The sequence below is a fragment of the Pseudophryne corroboree genome, chromosome 1 (genome assembly GCF_028390025.1).
Source record: "Pseudophryne corroboree isolate aPseCor3 chromosome 1, aPseCor3.hap2, whole genome shotgun sequence".
Classification (NCBI taxonomy): Eukaryota; Metazoa; Chordata; class Amphibia; order Anura; family Myobatrachidae; genus Pseudophryne; species Pseudophryne corroboree.
This window is the reverse complement of record NC_086444.1, coordinates 116,891,618-116,908,056: the sequence shown is the minus strand read 5'-3', so window position 1 is coordinate 116,908,056 and position 16,439 is coordinate 116,891,618. Positions and strand designations below refer to the sequence as shown.

General features: G+C 47.4%; 1 protein-coding gene and 13 non-coding genes across 15 annotated transcripts in view; all 14 read left to right on the top strand.

The window, feature by feature from the left end:
• SLC38A9 (solute carrier family 38 member 9) overlaps positions 1–16,439 on the top strand; it is a 423,549-nt gene that overhangs the window by 72,655 nt on the left and 334,455 nt on the right. The window lies entirely within an intron of this gene.
• LOC134956798 (U1 spliceosomal RNA) lies at positions 190–353 on the top strand. Its single transcript, XR_010186184.1, has one exon. It is a non-coding gene; the product is annotated as a U1 spliceosomal RNA (small nuclear RNA).
• On the top strand, positions 1,500–1,663 carry LOC134956789 (U1 spliceosomal RNA). The gene has a single exon (XR_010186176.1). It is a non-coding gene; the product is annotated as a U1 spliceosomal RNA (small nuclear RNA).
• Positions 2,823–2,986, top strand: LOC134956783 (U1 spliceosomal RNA). The gene has a single exon (XR_010186171.1). It is a non-coding gene; the product is annotated as a U1 spliceosomal RNA (small nuclear RNA).
• LOC134956768 (U1 spliceosomal RNA) lies at positions 4,136–4,299 on the top strand. Its single transcript, XR_010186160.1, has one exon. It is a non-coding gene; the product is annotated as a U1 spliceosomal RNA (small nuclear RNA).
• On the top strand, positions 5,446–5,609 carry LOC134956761 (U1 spliceosomal RNA). Its single transcript, XR_010186158.1, has one exon. It is a non-coding gene; the product is annotated as a U1 spliceosomal RNA (small nuclear RNA).
• LOC134958067 (U1 spliceosomal RNA) lies at positions 6,760–6,923 on the top strand. Its single transcript, XR_010186869.1, has one exon. It is a non-coding gene; the product is annotated as a U1 spliceosomal RNA (small nuclear RNA).
• Positions 8,074–8,237, top strand: LOC134958063 (U1 spliceosomal RNA). Its single transcript, XR_010186868.1, has one exon. It is a non-coding gene; the product is annotated as a U1 spliceosomal RNA (small nuclear RNA).
• LOC134956753 (U1 spliceosomal RNA) lies at positions 9,388–9,551 on the top strand. The gene has a single exon (XR_010186151.1). It is a non-coding gene; the product is annotated as a U1 spliceosomal RNA (small nuclear RNA).
• Positions 10,703–10,866, top strand: LOC134958058 (U1 spliceosomal RNA). The gene has a single exon (XR_010186860.1). It is a non-coding gene; the product is annotated as a U1 spliceosomal RNA (small nuclear RNA).
• Positions 12,018–12,181, top strand: LOC134956744 (U1 spliceosomal RNA). The gene has a single exon (XR_010186145.1). It is a non-coding gene; the product is annotated as a U1 spliceosomal RNA (small nuclear RNA).
• LOC134958800 (U1 spliceosomal RNA) lies at positions 13,336–13,499 on the top strand. The gene has a single exon (XR_010187116.1). It is a non-coding gene; the product is annotated as a U1 spliceosomal RNA (small nuclear RNA).
• LOC134956738 (U1 spliceosomal RNA) lies at positions 14,659–14,822 on the top strand. The gene has a single exon (XR_010186138.1). It is a non-coding gene; the product is annotated as a U1 spliceosomal RNA (small nuclear RNA).
• LOC134958055 (U1 spliceosomal RNA) lies at positions 15,973–16,136 on the top strand. Its single transcript, XR_010186859.1, has one exon. It is a non-coding gene; the product is annotated as a U1 spliceosomal RNA (small nuclear RNA).

The following is a 16,439-nucleotide window of genomic DNA, read 5'->3' as shown; positions in this document are numbered from 1 at the left end:
GCGCATAGTTTGGGGGTGCTTCCGGAACAGTCACCCTTCCTCCTTCCCATGTCAACGTGAAGAGATGCAGCCTCCCTGCAGTTTTTTTCTATCCCCTGCCGAGAGTTCGCTTGTCATGGATCCGGTCAACCTCCTTCACTTGACGGGGGTGTGCCCGAGCAGGGGCCCTCCTGAGCCCTAGTCCAACTCATACTTACCTGGCAGGGGAGATACCATGATCACGAAGGTGGTTCTCCCAGGGCGAGGCTCATCCATTGCACTCCGGGTGTGCTGACCCCTGCGATTTCCCCAAATGCGGGAAACTCGACTGCATAATTTGTGGTAGTGGGGGACTGCGTTCGCGCTTTCCCCTGATCATCTCTGGTAAAAGTCAGATCTTTTTGTGTGCTGCTGGTGACGTCTCCTCCTTTGCTGTTCAGCACTCTGTTCTGATCTCTTCTCCTGTGTGCTGGCTGCATGCTTCCTTGCTTTTTCGGGCCTTGTACTGTGCTTTGCATATGCAACCAATAGAGGGCGCTGCAGGACCCACACGGTTTCACTTGCTTTGTAAAGTAGGCCCCCACATTGTGTCAGATTTCAGGGGGAGAGAGGGAAAAAAACTTTGCTCCCTCATTTCATGCAGTAGCTTGTCTACTTTGTAAAATGGTAGGCCTCGCTGGGCTGCCGTAGTCTTCCTACACATAGTAAGCGTTTCAATTGAGTTGACAAAAACTAGAAGAAAGAGAGCATTTTTGGTTTGCGTGCAGATTTTGGGCAGGTGGATTGGTGGCAAAACACAAAGTATTTGTCTATGGTGCTTATAAGACGGGGGACAAAAAAAAATCACATTTACTTTTGGTTCACTTTCTTGAGAAATACGCTTTTTGGGCCATTTGGGCGAAACAACTTTTGACGTGTTCAAATCAGTAAAAAGACTAATGGCTTTTTTGAGACTACAAAGTCTTTTGAAAGAAAAAAAAAACAAGGTATGATTTGTGCGAGTGCGGCAGGGGGATAAGAGAGAAAAAAAGACATTTAAAAAATAAATAAATCTGTGACGACGACGTTCGGACGAGCGCTAACGTCTGAAAATGGTCTCGGTGCAAGGATGAGAAAGCCCTCAGCAGCTAGGGGGTTAAATCTCAAGCTGCCTTTTAGATTTTATTTTCCAATTTAAGAACCCATTGAGACATAGGACGGTGCACTGCCTGTCGGTTTTCATGTAGAGATGAGGGTTGCAGCTACTGTAACTGTGCCAGACTGCTTTTATGACATCACGGTATGCAAATCAACCTGCTGCAGTGTGCCCTGGGAAGGATTTGCACTAGTTGTGCGCATAGTTTGGGGGTGCTTCCGGAACAGTCACCCTTCCTCCTTCCCATGTCAACGTGAAGAGATGCAGCCTCCCTGCAGTTTTTTCTATCCCCTGCCGAGAGTTCGCTTGTCATGGATCCGGTCAACCTCCTTCACTTGACGGGGGTGTGCCCGAGCAGGGGCCCTCCTGAGCCCTAGTCCAACTCATACTTACCTGGCAGGGGAGATACCATGATCACGAAGGTGGTTCTCCCAGGGCGAGGCTCATCCATTGCACTCCGGGTGTGCTGACCCCTGCGATTTCCCCAAATGCGGGAAACTCGACTGCATAATTTGTGGTAGTGGGGGACTGCGTTCGCGCTTTCCCCTGATCATCTCTGGTAAAAGTCAGATCTTTTTGTGTGCTGCTGGTGACGTCTCCTCCTTTGCTGTTCAGCACTCTGTTCTGATCTCTTCTCCTGTGTGCTGGCTGCATGCTTCCTTGCTTTTTCGGGCCTTGTACTGTGCTTTGCATATGCAACCAATAGAGGGCGCTGCAGGACCCACACGGTTTCACTTGCTTTGTAAAGTAGGCCCCCACATTGTGTCAGATTTCAGGGGGAGAGAGGGAAAAAAACTTTGCTCCCTCATTTCATGCAGTAGCTTGTCTACTTTGTAAAACGGTAGGCCTCGCTGGGCTGCCGTAGTCTTCCTACACATAGTAAGCATTTCAATTGAGTTGACAAAAACTAGAAGAAAGAGAGCATTTTTGGTTTGCGTGCAGATTTTGGGCAGGTGGATTGGTGGCAAAACAAAGTATTTGTCTATGGTGCTTATAAGACGGGGGACAAAAAAAATCACATTTACTTTTGGTTCACTTTCTTGAGAAATACGCTTTTTGGGCCATTTGGGCGAAACAACTTTTGACGTGTTCAAATCAGTAAAAAGACTAATGGCTTTTTTGAGACTACAAAGTCTTTTGAAAGAAAAAAAAAAAACAAAAAAAAAAACAAGGTATGATTTGTGCGAGTGCGGCAGGGGGATAAGAGAGAAAAAAAGACATTTAAAAAAATAAATAAATCTGTGACGACGACGTTCGGACGAGCGCTAACGTCTGAAAATGGTCTCGGTGCAAGGATGAGAAAGCCCTCAGCAGCTAGGGGGTTAAATCTCAAGCTGCCTTTTAGATTTTATTTTCCAATTTAAGAAACCATTGAGACATAGGACGGTGCACTGCCTGTCGGTTTTCATGTAGAGATGAGGGTTGCAGCTACTGTAACTGTGCCAGACTGCTTTTATGACATCACGGTATGCAAATCAACCTGCTGCAGTGTGCCCTGGGAAGGATTTGCACTAGTTGTGCGCATAGTTTGGGGGTGCTTCCGGAACAGTCACCCTTCCTCCTTCCCATGTCAACGTGAAGAGATGCAGCCTCCCTGCAGTTTTTTTCTATCCCCTGCCGAGAGTTCGCTTGTCATGGATCCGGTCAACCTCCTTCACTTGACGGGGGTGTGCCCGAGCAGGGGCCCTCCTGAGCCCTAGTCCAACTCATACTTACCTGGCAGGGGAGATACCATGATCACGAAGGTGGTTCTCCCAGGGCGAGGCTCATCCATTGCACTCCGGGTGTGCTGACCCCTGCGATTTCCCCAAATGCGGGAAACTCGACTGCATAATTTGTGGTAGTGGGGGACTGCGTTCGCGCTTTCCCCTGATCATCTCTGGTAAAAGTCAGATCTTTTTGTGTGCTGCTGGTGACGTCTCCTCCTTTGCTGTTCAGCACTCTGTTCTGATCTCTTCTCCTGTGTGCTGGCTGCATGCTTCCTTGCTTTTTCGGGCCTTGTACTGTGCTTTGCATATGCAACCAATAGAGGGCGCTGCAGGACCCACACGGTTTCACTTGCTTTGTAAAGTAGGCCCCCACATTGTGTCAGATTTCAGGGGGAGAGAGGGAAAAAAACTTTGCTCCCTCATTTCATGCAGTAGCTTGTCTACTTTGTAAAACGGTAGGCCTCGCTGGGCTGCCGTAGTCTTCCTACACATAGTAAGCGTTTCAATTGAGTTGACAAAAACTAGAAGAAAGAGAGCATTTTTGGTTTGCGTGCAGATTTTGGGCAGGTGGATTGGTGGCAAAACACAAAGTATTTGTCTATGGTGCTTATAAGACGGGGGACAAAAAAAAATCACATTTACTTTTGGTTCACTTTCTTGAGAAATACGCTTTTTGGGCCATTTGGGCGAAACAACTTTTGACGTGTTCAAATCAGTAAAAAGACTAATGGCTTTTTTGAGACTACAAAGTCTTTTGAAAGAAAAAAAAAAACAAGGTATGATTTGTGCGAGTGCGGCAGGGGGATAAGAGAGAAAAAAAGACATTTAAAAAAATAAATAAATCTGTGACGACGACGTTCGGACGAGCGCTAACGTCTGAAAATGGTCTCGGTGCAAGGATGAGAAAGCCCTCAGCAGCTAGGGGGTTAAATCTCAAGCTGCCTTTTAGATTTTATTTTCCAATTTAAGAACCCATTGAGACATAGGACGGTGCACTGCCTGTCGGTTTTCATGTAGAGATGAGGGTTGCAGCTACTGTAACTGTGCCAGACTGCTTTTATGACATCACGGTATGCAAATCAACCTGCTGCAGTGTGCCCTGGGAAGGATTTGCACTAGTTGTGCGCATAGTTTGGGGGTGCTTCCGGAACAGTCACCCTTCCTCCTTCCCATGACAACGTGAAGAGATGCAGCCTCCCTGCAGTTTTTTTCTATCCCCTGCCGAGAGTTCGCTTGTCATGGATTCGGTCAACCTCCTTCACTTGACGGGGGTGTGCCCGAGCAGGGGCCCTCCTGAGCCCTAGTCCAACTCATACTTACCTGGCAGGGGAGATACCATGATCACGAAGGTGGTTCTCCCAGGGCGAGGCTCATCCATTGCACTCCGGGTGTGCTGACCCCTGCGATTTCCCCAAATGCGGGAAACTCGACTGCATAATTTGTGGTAGTGGGGGACTGCGTTCGCGCTTTCCCCTGATCATCTCTGGTAAAAGTCAGATCTTTTTGTGTGCTGCTGGTGACGTCTCCTCCTTTGCTGTTCAGCACTCTGTTCTGATCTCTTCTCCTGTGTGCTGGCTGCATGCTTCCTTGCTTTTTCGGGCCTTGTACTGTGCTTTGCATATGCAACCAATAGAGGGCGCTGCAGGACCCACACGGTTTCACTTGCTTTGTAAAGTAGGCCCCCACATTGTGTCAGATTTCAGGGGGAGAGAGGGAAAAAAACTTTGCTCCCTCATTTCATGCAGTAGCTTGTCTACTTTGTAAAACGGTAGGCCTCGCTGGGCTGCCGTAGTCTTCCTACACATAGTAAGCATTTCAATTGAGTTGACAAAAACTAGAAGAAAGAGAGCATTTTTGGTTTGCGTGCAGATTTTGGGCAGGTGGATTGGTGGCAAAACAAAGTATTTGTCTATGGTGCTTATAAGACGGGGGACAAAAAAAATCACATTTACTTTTGGTTCACTTTCTTGAGAAATACGCTTTTTGGGCCATTTGAGCGAAACAACTTTTGACGTGTTCAAATCAGTAAAAAGACTAATGGCTTTTTTGAGACTACAAAGTCTTTTGAAAGAAAAAAAAAAACAAGGTATGATTTGTGCGAGTGCGGCAGGGGGATAAGAGAGAAAAAAAGACATTTAAAAAAATAAATAAATCTGTGACGACGACGTTCGGACGAGCGCTAACGTCTGAAAATGGTCTCGGTGCAAGGATGAGAAAGCCCTCAGCAGCTAGGGGGTTAAATCTCAAGCTGCCTTTTAGATTTTATTTTCCAATTTAAGAACCCATTGAGACATAGGACGGTGCACTGCCTGTCGGTTTTCATGTAGAGATGAGGGTTGCAGCTACTGTAACTGTGCCAGACTGCTTTTATGACATCACGGTATGCAAATCAACCTGCTGCAGTGTGCCCTGGGAAGGATTTGCACTAGTTGTGCGCATAGTTTGGGGGTGCTTCCGGAACAGTCACCCTTCCTCCTTCCCATGTCAACGTGAAGAGATGCAGCCTCCCTGCAGTTTTTTTCTATCCCCTGCCGAGAGTTCGCTTGTCATGGATCCGGTCAACCTCCTTCACTTGACGGGGGTGTGCCCGAGCAGGGGCCCTCCTGAGCCCTAGTCCAACTCATACTTACCTGGCAGGGGAGATACCATGATCACGAAGGTGGTTCTCCCAGGGCGAGGCTCATCCATTGCACTCCGGGTGTGCTGACCCCTGCGATTTCCCCAAATGCGGGAAACTCGACTGCATAATTTGTGGTAGTGGGGGACTGCGTTCGCGCTTTCCCCTGATCATCTCTGGTAAAAGTCAGATCTTTTTGTGTGCTGCTGGTGACGTCTCCTCCTTTGCTGTTCAGCACTCTGTTCTGATCTCTTCTCCTGTGTGCTGGCTGCATGCTTCCTTGCTTTTTCGGGCCTTGTACTGTGCTTTGCATATGCAACCAATAGAGGGCGCTGCAGGACCCACACGGTTTCACTTGCTTTGTAAAGTAGGCCCCCACATTGTGTCAGATTTCAGGGGGAGAGAGGGAAAAAAACTTTGCTCCCTCATTTCATGCAGTAGCTTGTCTACTTTGTAAAACGGTAGGCCTCGCTGGGCTGCCGTAGTCTTCCTACACATAGTAAGCGTTTCAATTGAGTTGACAAAAACTAGAAGAAAGAGAGCATTTTTGGTTTGCGTGCAGATTTTGGGCAGGTGGATTGGTGGCAAAACACAAAGTATTTGTCTATGGTGCTTATAAGACGGGGGACAAAAAAAAATCACATTTACTTTTGGTTCACTTTCTTGAGAAATACGCTTTTTGGGCCATTTGGGCGAAACAACTTTTGACGTGTTCAAATCAGTAAAAAGACTAATGGCTTTTTTGAGACTACAAAGTCTTTTGAAAGAAAAAAAAAAACAAGGTATGATTTGTGCGAGTGCGGCAGGGGGATAAGAGAGAAAAAAAGACATTTAAAAAAATAAATAAATCTGTGACGACGACGTTCGGACGAGCGCTAACGTCTGAAAATGGTCTCGGTGCAAGGATGAGAAAGCCCTCAGCAGCTAGGGGGTTAAATCTCAAGCTGCCTTTTAGATTTTATTTTCCAATTTAAGAACCCATTGAGACATAGGACGGTGCACTGCCTGTCGGTTTTCATGTAGAGATGAGGGTTGCAGCTACTGTAACTGTGCCAGACTGCTTTTATGACATCACGGTATGCAAATCAACCTGCTGCAGTGTGCCCTGGGAAGGATTTGCACTAGTTGTGCGCATAGTTTGGGGGTGCTTCCGGAACAGTCACCCTTCCTCCTTCCCATGTCAACGTGAAGAGATGCAGCCTCCCTGCAGTTTTTTTTCTATCCCCTGCCGAGAGTTCGCTTGTCATGGATCCGGTCAACCTCCTTCACTTGACGGGGGTGTGCCCGAGCAGGGGCCCTCCTGAGCCCTAGTCCAACTCATACTTACCTGGCAGGGGAGATACCATGATCACGAAGGTGGTTCTCCCAGGGCGAGGCTCATCCATTGCACTCCGGCTGTGCTGACCCCTGCGATTTCCCCAAATGCGGGAAACTCGACTGCATAATTTGTGGTAGTGGGGGACTGCGTTCGCGCTTTCCCCTGATCATCTCTGGTAAAAGTCAGATCTTTTTGTGTGCTGCTGGTGACGTCTCCTCCTTTGCTGTTCAGCACTCTGTTCTGATCTCTCCTCCTGTGTGCTGGCTGCATGCTTCCTTGCTTTTTCGGGCCTTGTACTGTGCTTTGCATATGCAACCAATAGAGGGTGCTGCAGGACCCACACGGTTTCACTTGCTTTGTAAAGTAGGCCCCCACATTGTGTCAGATTTCAGGGGGAGAGAGGGAAAAAAACTTTGCTCCCTCATTTCATGCAGTAGCTTGTCTACTTTGTAAAACGGTAGGCCTCGCTGGGCTGCCGTAGTCTTCCTACACATAGTAAGCGTTTCAATTGAGTTGACAAAAACTAGAAGAAAGAGAGCATTTTTGGTTTGCGTGCAGATTTTGGGCAGGTGGATTGGTGGCAAAACACAAAGTATTTGTCTATGGTGCTTATAAGACGGGGGACAAAAAAAAAATCACATTTACTTTTGGTTCACTTTCTTGAGAAATACGCTTTTTGGGCCATTTGGGCGAAACAACTTTTGACGTGTTCAAATCAGTAAAAAGACTAATGGCTTTTTTGAGACTACAAAGTCTTTTGAAAGAAAAAAAAAAACAAGGTATGATTTGTGCGAGTGCGGCAGGGGGATAAGAGAGAAAAAAAGACATTTAAAAAAATAAATAAATCTGTGACGACGACGTTCGGACGAGCGCTAACGTCTGAAAATGGTCTCGGTGCAAGGATGAGAAAGCCCTCAGCAGCTAGGGGGTTAAATCTCAAGCTGCCTTTTAGATTTTATTTTCCAATTTAAGAACCCATTGAGACATAGGACGGTGCACTGCCTGTCGGTTTTCATGTAGAGATGAGGGTTGCAGCTACTGTAACTGTGCCAGACTGCTTTTATGACATCACGGTATGCAAATCAACCTGCTGCAGTGTGCCCTGGGAAGGATTTGCACTAGTTGTGCGCATAGTTTGGGGGTGCTTCCGGAACAGTCACCCTTCCTCCTTCCCATGTCAACGTGAAGAGATGCAGCCTCCCTGCAGTTTTTTTCTATCCCCTGCCGAGAGTTCGCTTGTCATGGATCCGGTCAACCTCCTTCACTTGACGGGGGTGTGCCCGAGCAGGGGCCCTCCTGAGCCCTAGTCCAACTCATACTTACCTGGCAGGGGAGATACCATGATCACGAAGGTGGTTCTCCCAGGGCGAGGCTCATCCATTGCACTCCGGCTGTGCTGACCCCTGCGATTTCCCCAAATGCGGGAAACTCGACTGCATAATTTGTGGTAGTGGGGGACTGCGTTCGCGCTTTCCCCTGATCATCTCTGGTAAAAGTCAGATCTTTTTGTGTGCTGCTGGTGACGTCTCCTCCTTTGCTGTTCAGCACTCTGTTCTGATCTCTTCTCCTGTGTGCTGGCTGCATGCTTCCTTGCTTTTTCGGGCCTTGTACTGTGCTTTGCATATGCAACCAATAGAGGGCGCTGCAGGACCCACACGGTTTCACTTGCTTTGTAAAGTAGGCCCCCACATTGTGTCAGATTTCAGGGGGAGAGAGGGAAAAAAACTTTGCTCCCTCATTTCATGCAGTAGCTTGTCTACTTTGTAAAACGGTAGGCCTCGCTGGGCTGCCGTAGTCTTCCTACACATAGTAAGCGTTTCAATTGAGTTGACAAAAACTAGAAGAAAGAGAGCATTTTTGGTTTGCGTGCAGATTTTGGGCAGGTGGATTGGTGGCAAAACACAAAGTATTTGTCTATGGTGCTTATAAGACGGGGGACAAAAAAAAAATCACATTTACTTTTGGTTCACTTTCTTGAGAAATACGCTTTTTGGGCCATTTGGGCGAAACAACTTTTGACGTGTTCAAATCAGTAAAAAGACTAATGGCTTTTTTGAGACTACAAAGTCTTTTGAAAGAAAAAAAAAAACAAGGTATGATTTGTGCGAGTGCGGCAGGGGGATAAGAGAGAAAAAAAGACATTTAAAAAAATAAATAAATCTGTGACGACGACGTTCGGACGAGCGCTAACGTCTGAAAATGGTCTCGGTGCAAGGATGAGAAAGCCCTCAGCAGCTAGGGGGTTAAATCTCAAGCTGCCTTTTAGATTTTATTTTCCAATTTAAGAACCCATTGAGACATAGGACGGTGCACTGCCTGTCGGTTTTCATGTAGAGATGAGGGTTGCAGCTACTGTAACTGTGCCAGACTGCTTTTATGACATCACGGTATGCAAATCAACCTGCTGCAGTGTGCCCTGGGAAGGATTTGCACTAGTTGTGCGCATAGTTTGGGGGTGCTTCCGGAACAGTCACCCTTCCTCCTTCCCATGTCAACGTGAAGAGATGCAGCCTCCCTGCAGTTTTTTTCTATCCCCTGCCGAGAGTTCGCTTGTCATGGATCCGGTCAACCTCCTTCACTTGACGGGGGTGTGCCCGAGCAGGGGCCCTCCTGAGCCCTAGTCCAACTCATACTTACCTGGCAGGGGAGATACCATGATCACGAAGGTGGTTCTCCCAGGGCGAGGCTCATCCATTGCACTCCGGGTGTGCTGACCCCTGCGATTTCCCCAAATGCGGGAAACTCGACTGCATAATTTGTGGTAGTGGGGGACTGCGTTCGCGCTTTCCCCTGATCATCTCTGGTAAAAGTCAGATCTTTTTGTGTGCTGCTGGTGACGTCTCCTCCTTTGCTGTTCAGCACTCTGTTCTGATCTCTTCTCCTGTGTGCTGGCTGCATGCTTCCTTGCTTTTTCGGGCCTTGTACTGTGCTTTGCATATGCAACCAATAGAGGGCGCTGCAGGACCCACACGGTTTCACTTGCTTTGTAAAGTAGGCCCCCACATTGTGTCAGATTTCAGGGGGAGAGAGGGAAAAAAACTTTGCTCCCTCATTTCATGCAGTAGCTTGTCTACTTTGTAAAACGGTAGGCCTCGCTGGGCTGCCGTAGTCTTCCTACACATAGTAAGCGTTTCAATTGAGTTGACAAAAACTAGAAGAAAGAGAGCATTTTTGGTTTGCGTGCAGATTTTGGGCAGGTGGATTGGTGGCAAAACACAAAGTATTTGTCTATGGTGCTTATAAGACGGGGGACAAAAAAAAAATCACATTTACTTTTGGTTCACTTTCTTGAGAAATACGCTTTTTGGGCCATTTGGGCGAAACAACTTTTGACGTGTTCAAATCAGTAAAAAGACTAATGGCTTTTTTGAGACTACAAAGTCTTTTGAAAGAAAAAAAAAAAACAAGGTATGATTTGTGCGAGTGCGGCAGGGGGATAAGAGAGAAAAAAAGACATTTAAAAAAATAAATAAATCTGTGACGACGACGTTCGGACGAGCGCTAACGTCTGAAAATGGTCTCGGTGCAAGGATGAGAAAGCCCTCAGCAGCTAGGGGGTTAAATCTCAAGCTGCCTTTTAGATTTTATTTTCCAATTTAAGAACCCATTGAGACATAGGACGGTGCACTGCCTGTCGGTTTTCATGTAGAGATGAGGGTTGCAGCTACTGTAACTGTGCCAGACTGCTTTTATGACATCACGGTAAGCAAATCAACCTGCTGCAGTGTGCCCTGGGAAGGATTTGCACTAGTTGTGCGCATAGTTTGGGGGTGCTTCCGGAACAGTCACCCTTCCTCCTTCCCATGTCAACGTGAAGAGATGCAGCCTCCCTGCAGTTTTTTTCTATCCCCTGCCGAGAGTTCGCTTGTCATGGATCCGGTCAACCTCCTTCACTTGACGGGGGTGTGCCCGAGCAGGGGCCCTCCTGAGCCCTAGTCCAACTCATACTTACCTGGCAGGGGAGATACCATGATCACGAAGGTGGTTCTCCCAGGGCGAGGCTCATCCATTGCACTCCGGCTGTGCTGACCCCTGCGATTTCCCCAAATGCGGGAAACTCGACTGCATAATTTGTGGTAGTGGGGGACTGCGTTCGCGCTTTCCCCTGATCATCTCTGGTAAAAGTCAGATCTTTTTGTGTGCTGCTGGTGACGTCTCCTCCTTTGCTGTTAAGCACTCTGTTCTGATCTCTTCTCCTGTGTGCTGGCTGCATGCTTCCTTGCTTTTTCGGGCCTTGTACTGTGCTTTGCATATGCAACCAATAGAGGGCGCTGCAGGACCCACACGGTTTCACTTGCTTTGTAAAGTAGGCCCCCACATTGTGTCAGATTTCAGGGGGAGAGAGGGAAAAAAACTTTGCTCCCTCATTTCATGCAGTAGCTTGTCTACTTTGTAAAACGGTAGGCCTCGCTGGGCTGCCGTAGTCTTCCTACACATAGTAAGCGTTTCAATTGAGTTGACAAAAACTAGAAGAAAGAGAGCATTTTTGGTTTGCGTGCAGATTTTGGGCAGGTGGATTGGTGGCAAAACACAAAGTATTTGTCTATGGTGCTTATAAGACGGGGGACAAAAAAAAAATCACATTTACTTTTGGTTCACTTTCTTGAGAAATACGCTTTTTGGGCCATTTGGGCGAAACAACTTTTGACGTGTTCAAATCAGTAAAAAGACTAATGGCTTTTTTGAGACTACAAAGTCTTTTGAAAGAAAAAAAAAAAACAAGGTATGATTTGTGCGAGTGCGGCAGGGGGATAAGAGAGAAAAAAAGACATTTAAAAAAATAAATAAATCTGTGACGACGACGTTCGGACGAGCGCTAACGTCTGAAAATGGTCTCGGTGCAAGGATGAGAAAGCCCTCAGCAGCTAGGGGGTTAAATCTCAAGCTGCCTTTTAGATTTTATTTTCCAATTTAAGAACCCATTGAGACATAGGACGGTGCACTGCCTGTCGGTTTTCATGTAGAGATGAGGGTTGCAGCTACTGTAACTGTGCCAGACTGCTTTTATGACATCACGGTAAGCAAATCAACCTGCTGCAGTGTGCCCTGGGAAGGATTTGCACTAGTTGTGCGCATAGTTTGGGGGTGCTTCCGGAACAGTCACCCTTCCTCCTTCCCATGTCAACGTGAAGAGATGCAGCCTCCCTGCAGTTTTTTTCTATCCCCTGCCGAGAGTTCGCTTGTCATGGATCCGGTCAACCTCCTTCACTTGACGGGGGTGTGCCCGAGCAGGGGCCCTCCTGAGCCCTAGTCCAACTCATACTTACCTGGCAGGGGAGATACCATGATCACGAAGGTGGTTCTCCCAGGGCGAGGCTCATCCATTGCACTCCGGGTGTGCTGACCCCTGCGATTTCCCCAAATGCGGGAAACTCGACTGCATAATTTGTGGTAGTGGGGGACTGCGTTCGCGCTTTCCCCTGATCATCTCTGGTAAAAGTCAGATCTTTTTGTGTGCTGCTGGTGACGTCTCCTCCTTTGCTGTTCAGCACTCTGTTCTGATCTCTTCTCCTGTGTGCTGGCTGCATGCTTCCTTGCTTTTTCGGGCCTTGTACTGTGCTTTGCATATGCAACCAATAGAGGGTGCTGCAGGACCCACACGGTTTCACTTGCTTTGTAAAGTAGGCCCCCACATTGTGTCAGATTTCAGGGGGAGAGAGGGAAAAAAACTTTGCTCCCTCATTTCATGCAGTAGCTTGTCTACTTTGTAAAACGGTAGGCCTCGCTGGGCTGCCGTAGTCTTCCTACACATAGTAAGCGTTTCAATTGAGTTGACAAAAACTAGAAGAAAGAGAGCATTTTTGGTTTGCGTGCAGATTTTGGGCAGGTGGATTGGTGGCAAAACACAAAGTATTTGTCTATGGTGCTTATAAGACGGGGGACAAAAAAAAAATCACATTTACTTTTGGTTCACTTTCTTGAGAAATACGCTTTTTGGGCCATTTGGGCGAAACAACTTTTGACGTGTTCAAATCAGTAAAAAGACTAATGGCTTTTTTGAGACTACAAAGTCTTTTGAAAGAAAGAAAAAAAAAAACAAGGTATGATTTGTGCGAGTGCGGCAGGGGGATAAGAGAGAAAAAAAGACATTTAAAAAAATAAATAAATCTGTGACGACGACGTTCGGACGAGCGCTAACGTCTGAAAATGGTCTCGGTGCAAGGATGAGAAAGCCCTCAGCAGCTAGGGGGTTAAATCTCAAGCTGCCTTTTAGATTTTATTTTCCAATTTAAGAACCCATTGAGACATAGGACGGTGCACTGCCTGTCGGTTTTCATGTAGAGATGAGGGTTGCAGCTACTGTAACTGTGCCAGACTGCTTTTATGACATCACGGTATGCAAATCAACCTGCTGCAGTGTGCCCTGGGAAGGATTTGCACTAGTTGTGCGCATAGTTTGGGGGTGCTTCCGGAACAGTCACCCTTCCTCCTTCCCATGTCAACGTGAAGAGATGCAGCCTCCCTGCAGTTTTTTTCTATCCCCTGCCGAGAGTTCGCTTGTCATGGATCCGGTCAACCTCCTTCACTTGACGGGGGTGTGCCCGAGCAGGGGCCCTCCTGAGCCCTAGTCCAACTCATACTTACCTGGCAGGGGAGATACCATGATCATGAAGGTGGTTCTCCCAGGGCGAGGCTCATCCATTGCACTCCGAGTGTGCTGACCCCTGCGATTTCCCCAAATGCGGGAAACTCGACTGCATAATTTGTGGTACTGGGGGACTGCGTTCGCGCTTTCCCCTGATCATCTCTGGTAAAAGTCAGATCTTTTTGTGTGCTGCTGGTGACGTCTCCTCCTTTGCTGTTCAGCACTCTGTTCTGATCTCTTCTCCTGTGTGCTGGCTGCATGCTTCCTTGCTTTTTCGGGCCTTGTACTGTGCTTTGCATATGCAACCAATAGAGGGCGCTGCAGGACCCACACGGTTTCACTTGCTTTGTAAAGTAGGCCCCCACATTGTGTCAGATTTCAGGGGGAGAGAGGGAAAAAAACTTTGCTCCCTCATTTCATGCAGTAGCTTGTCTACTTTGTAAAACGGTAGGCCTCGCTGGGCTGCCGTAGTCTTCCTACACATAGTAAGCATTTCAATTGAGTTGACAAAAACTAGAAGAAAGAGAGCATTTTTGGTTTGCGTGCAGATTTTGGGCAGGTGGATTGGTGGCAAAACAAAGTATTTGTCTATGGTGCTTATAAGACGGGGGACAAAAAAAATCACATTTACTTTTGGTTCACTTTCTTGAGAAATACGCTTTTTGGGCCATTTGAGCGAAACAACTTTTGACGTGTTCAAATCAGTAAAAAGACTAATGGCTTTTTTGAGACTACAAAGTCTTTTGAAAGAAAAAAAAAAACAAAAACAAAAAACAAGGTATGATTTGTGCGAGTGCGGCAGGGGGATAAGAGAGAAAAAAAGACATTTAAAAAAATAAATAAATCTGTGACGACGACGTTCGGACGAGCGCTAACGTCTGAAAATGGTCTCGGTGCGAGGATGAGAAAACCCTCAGCAGCTAGGGGGTTAAATCTCAAGCTGCCTTTTAGATTTTATTTTCCAATTTAAGAACCCATTGAGACATAGGACGGTGCACTGCCTGTCGGTTTTCATGTAGAGATGAGGGTTGCAGCTACTGTAACTGTGCCAGACTGCTTTTATGACATCACGGTATGCAAATCAACCTGCTGCAGTGTGCCCTGGGAAGGATTTGCACTAGTTGTGCGCATAGTTTGGGGGTGCTTCCGGAACAGTCACCCTTCCTCCTTCCCATGTCAACGTGAAGAGATGCAGCCTCCCTGCAGTTTTTTTCTATCCCCTGCCGAGAGTTCGCTTGTCATGGATCCGGTCAACCTCCTTCACTTGACGGGGGTGTGCCCGAGCAGGGGCCCTCCTGAGCCCTAGTCCAACTCATACTTACCTGGCAGGGGAGATACCATGATCACGAAGGTGGTTCTCCCAGGGCGAGGCTCATCCATTGCACTCCGGGTGTGCTGACCCCTGCGATTTCCCCAAATGCGGGAAACTCGACTGCATAATTTGTGGTAGTGGGGGACTGCGTTCGCGCTTTCCCCTGATCATCTCTGGTAAAAGTCAGATCTTTTTGTGTGCTGCTGGTGACGTCTCCTCCTTTGCTGTTCAACACTCTGTTCTGATCTCTTCTCCTGTGTGCTGGCTGCATGCTTCCTTGCTTTTTCGGGCCTTGTACTGTGCTTTGCATATGCAACCAATAGAGGGCGCTGCAGGACCCACACGGTTTCACTTGCTTTGTAAAGTAGGCCCCCACATTGTGTCAGATTTCAGGGGGAGAGAGGGAAAAAAACTTTGCTCCCTCATTTCATGCAGTAGCTTGTCTACTTTGTAAAACGGTAGGCCTCGCTGGGCTGCCGTAGTCTTCCTACACATAGTAAGCGTTTCAATTGAGTTGACAAAAACTAGAAGAAAGAGAGCATTTTTGGTTTGCGTGCAGATTTTGGGCAGGTGGATTGGTGGCAAAACACAAAGTATTTGTCTATGGTGCTTATAAGACGGGGGACAAAAAAAAAATCACATTTACTTTTGGTTCACTTTCTTGAGAAATACGCTTTTTGGGCCATTTGGGCGAAACAACTTTTGACGTGTTCAAATCAGTAAAAAGACTAATGGCTTTTTTGAGACTACAAAGTCTTTTGAAAGAAAAAAAAAAACAAGGTATGATTTGTGCGAGTGCGGCAGGGGGATAAGAGAGAAAAAAAGACATTTAAAAAAATAAATAAATCTGTGACGACGACGTTCGGACGAGCGCTAACGTCTGAAAATGGTCTCGGTGCAAGGATGAGAAAGCCCTCAGCAGCTAGGGGGTTAAATCTCAAGCTGCCTTTTAGATTTTATTTTCCAATTTAAGAACCCATTGAGACATAGGACGGTGCACTGCCTGTCGGTTTTCATGTAGAGATGAGGGTTGCAGCTACTGTAACTGTGCCAGACTGCTTTTATGACATCACGGTATGCAAATCAACCTGCTGCAGTGTGCCCTGGGAAGGATTTGCACTAGTTGTGCGCATAGTTTGGGGGTGCTTCCGGAACAGTCACCCTTCCTCCTTCCCATGTCAACGTGAAGAGATGCAGCCTCCCTGCAGTTTTTTTCTATCCCCTGCCGAGAGTTCGCTTGTCATGGATCCGGTCAACCTCCTTCACTTGACGGGGGTGTGCCCGAGCAGGGGCCCTCCTGAGCCCTAGTCCAACTCATACTTACCTGGCAGGGGAGATACCATGATCACGAAGGTGGTTCTCCCAGGGCGAGGCTCATCCATTGCACTCCGGCTGTGCTGACCCCTGCGATTTCCCCAAATGCGGGAAACTCGACTGCATAATTTGTGGTAGTGGGGGACTGCGTTCGCGCTTTCCCCTGATCATCTCTGGTAAAAGTCAGATCTTTTTGTGTGCTGCTGGTGACGTCTCCTCCTTTGCTGTTCAGCACTCTGTTCTGATCTCTCCTCCTGTGTGCTGGCTGCATGCTTCCTTGCTTTTTCGGGCCTTGTACTGTGCTTTGCATATGCAACCAATAGAGGGTGCTGCAGGACCCACACGGTTTCACTTGCTTTGTAAAGTAGGCCCCCACATTGTGTCAGATTTCAGGGGGAGAGAGGGAAAAAAACTTTGCTCCCTCATTTCATGCAGTAGCTTGTCTACTTTGTAAAATGGTAGGCCTCGC